Source organism: Hakea prostrata, chromosome 3 (assembly GCF_041222555.1).
Source record: "Hakea prostrata isolate BN-2017 chromosome 3, UWA_Hpros_2, whole genome shotgun sequence".
In the NCBI taxonomy this organism is placed as follows: Eukaryota; Viridiplantae; Streptophyta; class Magnoliopsida; order Proteales; family Proteaceae; genus Hakea; species Hakea prostrata.
The window spans coordinates 28,942,685-28,951,748 of NC_142602.1; positions in this window are offsets into that span (position 1 = coordinate 28,942,685).

Below are 9,064 nucleotides of genomic sequence, written 5' to 3' on the forward strand. Positions count from 1 at the left end.
TCTGCGAAAACCCAGACGGTCAGAGGTCTTCAGAACTTCATATATAGTCTCTCTCACGTTCACGAATCACGGCTCAAGCACACAGCTTACCGTACCGAAACCAATTTCTTCACGGTTCACATGAGCTAAATTGGACCGGGTCCAAACGGATCACGCCTTCCCATCCAACGGCCCTATTTCATTTTCCCCGTGATGGACGGCTTAAATGCAAATTTTCTCCCGCCCTCACTGCCGTCATGTGGGGTCCAACGCCTCCATCGTCGGCAAAAAGAAAAAGACAGCGGTGTCAGCCTATAATGACGAAACTACCCTTTGCCTCATCGAGAGATAGACCCCACAAGTGGCTGACTAGGCTGCCAAATGGTCAGATCAACGTGAACCATGAAGACGAATGGGTCAAATGGTTCACACTTTCCAAGACGGCTCTTGGGTCAACCAAAACCACTCTGAATGGTATAATTTCATTCCATAGAGAAAGAAAAAGTCATGGGTCGCTCCCTTTAATTTTGGGTTAATTAATGTTAATTACTTTAATATCCATTCCACTTACTTGAGCTTCTTATACTTAAATGAATATTTTCGGGAATCTAATTAATAAGAACGTTTATTCAGTAATTTTTTTGCTTTTAATTTTTTAAATAGTTTTATTAAAAGGAGGAGAATGATTTGAGCTTACCCACCACCACCCTATTATGGATAATGGCCCAATCTGGTGACGTCAGTACCAACAGAAAGTAAACTAAATGAAAATGTAATCCTCCCACGTTTTCTCTTTGACATTTCTAATTTTTTCTGGTCCCTTTTCTTGCAGGAAGAAGCCTCAGCTTATTAATTCTCCAAGCCGGCCCTCTTAGGATTGGTGTGGCTCTCGTGATACGCACGTGCTAGGAGTGTGAGTTTACACGCTGGAGATGTGTGATTGGGGTGGAAATCCTCTTCACTCACGCAGGTCTTCCTCTCGTTTGCATAGGTCCTCTAACCTAAACTTTTTAGTTTAATATAATTGTTAGTTTTTTGTTTTGGTCAAAAACAAAAGCAGATCATCCTCTCATTTTCACAGTATGTCTGATACAAGCTGTCTGTGGTACACAGGTTTCTGAGAGTGAAAGAATTGAAAAACGAGTAACTGGGTGAAGAGGATCTATACTTAGTATGATATGTGCATGTTTAGAGCATGGATTTAGTCATACTTGTTTTTTATACTATTACACCACTTATCAGGATTGCGTCACTCATCAACAAACTCACCCAATGTTATAAAACAGATTATGGGGGTATGGTTGTAAATATCAATTTTTTATTTTACACTTTTGGGTTTTTATATTTTAAATCCTCAGTTCTTCCCAGTCAAAGGAAACCAATCTAACCTTCCTAAACCCGTTCTTGCAATAAAGCAAAAATTAGTTTTAAATTTCTCCTCTGTTCTCTTTCTCTTCAATTGCATTCAAGGATACAAGAAGACTGAAGAATGGCAAGATCAAAGGGTGTCGATTTTGAATAGAAAGAGAAGATCAAATTAATTTGGGAACGAAGAGAATATAGAAGAGACAACGAGAACTAAATAAGGAGAAAACAAAAGGGTTTCGAGAAAAGAGAATCCATGGTTTATGAATGTGTGATACGAGGAAAATTGCACCGAACCCGTGGACCGGGTTCAGGATCTTCAGCCAGGTTAGACCATAACCGGGGGCCCACCAAACTCTAATTTAATGATCATATAAATGCCGCATTTTGGTTATCAGTCCGGTAAGATCTCTCGAACCTTGCAGTAGACAAAGCTCTGACTTGTAGGAAACAACTATCATCAAAGCTGTGAGGGAATCGTGTTGCGATTGGTAACTACTTTCACTTCCAAATATCTAGAAGAAAACCCTATAATCGAACGGCCACTAATAGATATCGAAACTTTACTCAACGATCGAGAATTGGAGGTGAAATCTATATAAACGAGTGACCCACTCACTCTAGAGGTATCTAAATCGTTTTCCAATTTACGCATTCATTATTATGCTTTGCAACTTGCCAAAGCCTTGGTGATTAGTTCAGTAACTAACTTAAGCTTTGGAGGTGGCCTCCCGACCCTCACGATCAGGCCACGTCTAACTCTATTTTGCAGGCCATCGATAAGGAATCTGGAGGCTTAACATTTTCTGGACACGTCAATGTGCTTCTGGTATAATGGTAAGATCAATGAGGTTTTGAATTACGACCTCCATCTCTCCACAGTTCCATTCTCATGGTTTATGAATGTGCTTATGGTATAATGGTGACACCCTCCATAGTTAGATTTTTTTCAATAACCTTAGAGATCAAGCAAAATGGAGACAAATCAACGATTGGTGCAAGATTGACTACTCAGCTATCCAAGTCACGTAAAAGACACATTTTGAAGTTTCCCCCCTCCCTTAATTAGAAAAAAACTTGTACATAAGTGGAAAGTTTTATTGGAACCCTACTTCTAATTCATACTGCATCCTTATCTATATATACATGCAAAGAAGAATAGTTACATTCAAGAACTTTCTAACGGCTAGCGCACTAGAATGTAGGTAAAGGCAAGCCAAAGACTAGACTACATTCACTCTTTCATCTTTTCCTTGTTTTGGGTTCAAATCTCCATATCACCACAGCTCCCTCCCCATCCCCTGGGCCCATGCCCCAAAAAATCCATACCAAGTTTTAAATGGGTTAATTGAGTTATAAACAATCAATTATTAGTCAAACAAGTCCTCAATCAATTCTAGTTCGCCCACTAACCTATATTGAAAACACCTGATTATAGATTGGTTAATACTGGAGATGACACATTTTTCAATCGACCAGATCAACCGCAAGTTTCAACCAATTGGTTCACAATTAGGCCTATCAATTCGAAGAAAACAAGAGTGAAGGAGACATATCACTCCCTAATCTTAACTTTTCTTCTCTTTTGGCAAAGCATGAATTTTCATGAAAAGGCATTAGGAGGAAACCTTAAAATCAAAACAAAGAATGGATCTACAATAAAACCAAATAAATCTAACCACCAACATAGCTTAAGAGCAACTTAAGGCTAGAAAATCAACGAGAAGGTTACAAATCTCTTGAAACAAGAACAAAAATAAGAAGAGGAGAGGTGGGTACACCTCAGCTCGCCTATATACCTACAAGACAACAAGTTGGTGATCCAAACTCTAGAAATCAAGCAATATTTAAGGAGTGTTGGGAGAGCCAAAAAGATGATTAGACGAAGGTGACATTTTTCTTTCCTACAAAGCAAAATGAAGATAACATTGAATCAAATGACCTAGTCAAACAAAACCAAGACACAGAAAGTCAGAACTACTAGTACGTTTCATGTTACTAAGTTGATGTATTTATTAATTTTTATAGTTTTACAGGAAGAAAAAAATGAAATAAAAAAAGAACGAACTTATATTAGCATATCCTAGTTTGACACATCATGCTCTCCTTAAGAGAAAAGATTCTCCAATTGTATAGGCGTGCTAGCATCTCCTTCTCTATCTCTTCCTTCCACGCATGAAATTAATAATATCATTTTGTAGCACTCTCTTTCAATAATTAATTAATTAATTAATTAATTAATTAAGATTTTTGTCTCTCTCTTTCAACGCCACTTTCAACTCTTAAAAAGCCTTACACAATGGTCACCCACGAATTTGGAGTGTCTTTCTGTTGTCTATGGGCAACTCTACTTACGTGGGGGTTGGTCATGCTGAATTCATATTCTTGACCGGTCCAAGACTCTACTAAGTCTATTGATTGTTTTATTTTGAGAAATTATAGATTAAATTATATCTATTATTCTTGGAAAAAAAATTCAATTACAAATGTCTCTTTACAATTAAGACTTGGAGTTAAGTCATGATGTCACTACTAATAAAAAAATTCAAAACACTAAATTTATACTTCTTTATCCAGGCATTTATCATAATACTAAATTTAACTTTTAGTTTTTAATTCCTAACATTAAATAATCAAAATACCTTCCCATGAAATTTAAGAAAAATTATTAAAATACCCTTGCTTCACCCATCTCCTTCACATTGCCAGAAATCATCCTCCAGTTCAGTCGTTGGAAAAAAACCCTTAATGGAAGATAACTAGAGGGGAGGAAAAAATTCCAAGTACATTGAAGAAAAATGAAGAACCCTATCTAAACAATGACAAGAAGCAAAGGAAACCTATGAAGATAGATGAGTACCTGTACTTGCAGGTCAAGGCCACTTTAGGAGACCTCAAAGACTAGGCGAAACAATAGAACATCATAAAGCAATGTGAGGGAGGAAGGGGTAGGGCAAGGATTTGAGGTTTGAGACATTGAGTAATGTGAGTTTTTCCCTCTTTTCCACAGTAGGTCTGTAGTGGGCGTTAGTTTTCCAGCAGAGTGGGGCCGATAGGTAATTACCGGCAATGTCAAGGAAGGGAATGATTATTTAGCCAAACAAGGGTACTTTAGTAATTGTGTTCTTTAAATTTCATGAGAACGTACGTATTTTGGTCATTTAATATTAATAATTAAAAAATAAAAATTAGAATTGGTACTATGAGAAATGCCTGAAAAAAGAAAGGGTAAAATTGGTGTTTTGAATTTTTTATTAGTGATGACACCGTCACGTAACCCCAATTCTTCATAGTAAGGGACATTTGTAATTAAATATTTTTTTGAGAATAGTAGATGTAATTGTTTGCAAATTCAGAGGATCTATATGTAATTTGTCCTTTTATTTAAAAAAAAAAAATGAGTAAATTTGCTAGCTGATAATGTCAATTTTTATTTTCTTACCCCTATATAATAATTATTGTAGAATGCTTGTACATACGTTTTTGAATTTATCTTTTCAAGAAAAAATCCTAGATGAATACTGTATAATAGTTTTTGTAAGGTGAAAAATGAATACTCTATAGTGAAGTGTCATGGAATAGTGTATTATCGAGAGGATAACAAAGTCATTGCATTTTAAGAATAAATTATCCTAAAAGGAGAATTAGTGAATTAATTTTGAGGATTATTTGGAACATAACAAGCCCCAATAGTTTATCGGACTAATACCTTATCCATTTTCTTGTAGACATGTGACATGTGTCCGAACATCACATTTAAAGGTTGAGGTCCATTTATAAATCAAATAATTTTTTTCAAAAATATTTATTTACAATCCTTTGATGTGATTTATAAATAGATTTGAACCATTTGATGTGATGTTGGGACACATATCATACACCTACAATAAAATAAATAACTGGATAAAATTTTGTAGTTTATCCAAGACGGCTAATGACAACTGATAAATTTCAGATAAACTAATACCACAAAAGAAAAGAATCTGACCGATTGTCTGTTAAAAAAACAAAAGCGCAATAAATCTCTTAACCAAAAATGATCTATCTTTGGGATGTTCAGAGAATTTATGATGCTCTATTTTTGAATCCGGATCCTCACCCCGTCGAGGTAGCACAGAGTGCTCCCGACGGCTTCCCAACCACACAAAATAGTGGGGCCCACGGATGAAATTTTAAAATTTTTTGTTTTGTTTTTTCCAAAAAGTGTTTTTCACCATGGGCCCCACTGTTTTGTGTGGTAGGGAACCCGTCGGGAGAGCTGATCCGGACTCCTATTTTTAGGTCATGCTCGTTCCAACATGCAAAATGTTCCAAATCCTCCTGTGAATGCTCCTTACGCTCGTGAAAGACAACTTAAAATTCTAAAAGCATTCTGTGGCTATCTGCCAATCTCATGCATTTAATGTTGAAATTCACATGTTCAATGCTCGAGATGATCCCTTACCCATTAACATTATTCGGCCTATTCATGCAAATCAAAACAATTAAGACCAGGTGGTTTTAATTTGGTGTTTGAGATTTATCCAGGCCAGCTTGCGCACACCTCGATTACGTCCTCAGAGGGAGTTTCATCGTCCGCTCTCCACTGAGAAGTATGAATCTTACCACTCTACCAACCCTGCATTGATAGGAAATGAAGTATATCCTCTCTAAACCTTGTCAAGCCACCAATCCTCCCATTAAACTCACTCTAAGAATCAAGTCCGTTCCTAATCTCAACATTAATGGAGCTCCTCCCTTGCCATTAGAAAATAGAGGTGTGTTTAAACCTGCTCCCCCATCTTTTACTCTCATTATCAATGGTGGTCCTCTTAACATATCACAGCAAGGAAATTCTAAGGACCCCAATGGAATGAGTTTTGTTCATACAACTCAAGCTCCTCCTGGGATCCCAACTTCTAAAGGGAAGGAAATTATGCACTACCTGAACCACTTCCTCTTGTTTTAGCCTACAAGAGGAAGATCCAGATTTGTGAAATTGATGAAGAAGCTGACAAATATGAATCTAAATGGAAGAAATTCAAGGTTACTTTGTTGGATTTTGGTTTTTTTATAAAAAAAAAAAATAGTATAATATAATATATTATTTAGATAAGTTTCAAAAACATTAAAACTCTATCTCCCTGGTTTTGTTTTAAGACTCTTATTTGATTCGACTAGTGGGACAATCTTTGATGAGAATATTAGAAAACAATTTTGGAAAAGAACACCATTCTTAATTAGGAAATATCATTATGCATACTAACTATACCCCTACTGGACAATAAATGAAATCAAAATTAACCATAATATGTAGCAAACAATAAATGAAATCGACTTGAAGCCAAAAGTTCTTAGCATTTTGATTTTATTATTTTGATATGATAGAAATCAATTTGGCTAGACCAAGCTGTATGTTTGTGTGACAAAAAAAAAGCTATATGTTTGACCACCACCCACCCAAGTAAACATGCCAAACTCATTGAAGATACTATGTATGCATTTGGTAATAATCTTTTCTAAGGATAGTGTATTTTTCCAAAAGTGTATTTTTCCAAAATCATTTTCTGACATTCTCATCAACAAACAGTGGTTTGAGCATTGTTTTGGTTGTCTGGTAATACATGTGTTCTAAATATTTGAAAACAAATGTGAAACAAACTAGAATTTGGTTTTATGTTCTTAAGAACAAATTTCATGATAAAAATGCCATTAATCCATGGATGAAATAAACTCATTATTTTTTCTAATACACTAAATCATACTTTAGTTTTAAAATACAAAAAAAAAAAAGATAATTATTGTTGCCCCCTTTACCACAAGTTAATTACTAATAGAATCTTACTTCTCTCACTCCTAATGAATGTTAAATGCTATTTAAGTTTGCTGGCATTATCTATTTTGCCATTCATTAAAATTGAAAAATCAAAAGATGAAATTACCTTCATTTATAAAAACCATATGCAATACCATTTTTTATTTCCCCCCCCTTTCATATTCTTTGTCATTTCAGATTTCAAGAGTCCAATGTTGAAGAGATGAATAAAATAATAATAAAATTTGGGGTTATTTTGAAAAATGCAAAGATGGCATGTCATAAGTTAACTGAAAGAGTTTAATGATAGAGGCATTAATAATTTTAAACTTCACAAATTACAGGAGATAAGATAGTAATTAAGCCATAATTTGGGGGAAACCCGGGGGGGGGGGGTCATAATTGATTATCCCTTGTTCAAAATATTTGAAAGTGAAAAGGAGTTGAATCATTTGTGAAGGAAATTTAAATCGAGGGTATCCATTTTTGTTTGAATTCAATATGATAGAGAACAATTTGGCTCCAATTATTGCTGATATACACCAGCTGATCTCCTATTTTGAATCTTGTAAGTTGTGTTATATTCCTAAGCAGATTAACCAGTTGGCTAATCACCTAGCTTGGATGGCCAAGTAATTGTCCGGACTGAATATTTGGCCTTTATTCACTCCCTGGCTGAAGGATTTTGATGTTTCAGCTCAAGTGTCTCCGGTTTTAATTTGAATGAAAAGTTTGTTTACCCAAAAAAAAAAAAAAAAAACAATTTGGCTAGACCAAACTGTATGTTTGACCACCATCCACCCAAGAAAACATGCCAAACCCATTGTACATATTAATAATGCATTTAGTAACAGTATTTTCCAAGAATAACGTACTTTTCCAAAATCGTTTTCTGGCGTTTTCATCAACGAACGGTTGTTTGAGCACAATATTAGTTGTTTAGTAAAACTTGTGTTCTAAATTTTTGAGAACAAATGTGAAACAAATTGGCGTTTGGTTTAATGTTCTTAAGAACGAATTTCATGATAAAAGATGCCATTAATCCATATATGAAATAAACTTGTTGTTTTTTTTCTAATACACTAAATCATACTTAGTATTTAAAATTCACAAAAAAAAGAAGAAGAAGATAATTACTGCTACCCCCTTGTACCATAGGTTAATTACTAACAGAATCTTATTACTTTTCGTGAAATTAATATTCCCCTTCACTTCTAACAATGTTAAAGGCCATTCAAGTTTGTTGGGTAATGTCCATTTTGCTATTTATTAGAATTGAAAAGTCGATAGATGAAATTACCTCCCTTTAGAAAACTATATGCAATACCATTTTTTTTGGCCCTTATATATTTTGTCATTTTGGATTTCAAAGAGTCCAATGCCAAAGAGATGAATGAATAATACTAGAATTTGGTTTTGAAAAATGCCGACAAACTTGTTAAGGGCTCGCGTTTGGTAATGGGCCAAGAAGTAGTTTTTGACTTTCTTTCGTCCTAAGAATACTAAGTAATGCAAACAAATATTTGGTAAAATGGGTCATTCTTTTCATTTTCAAGAAATGAACCGATCCAATTTTTGTATCTAAGAAGACTTTTTGCAAAACAAATTTGACTTGTTTCATCATTCTCAAAAACAAAAAGCAAGTAAAAATTACGTCAAAGAGTGACACTCAACCTAAACTTTATTCACATGTAACTTCTAACTCTTTCCTGCCTTCATATTTTTTTTAAAGTCTCCATCGTCTCAAATGTTCTTAGTACAAATTCAACCAGACTGTCATTATTGTACTGAGACTACCGTTCTTTGATAAGAACGCTAGAAAACAAATTTCGCAAATAACGTCATTCTCAGAAAAGATGTTACCAAATGCCCACTAAAGTTATTTTGCAAAAAGCCTTATCAAGCATGAAAATTGGACCTGTTTGT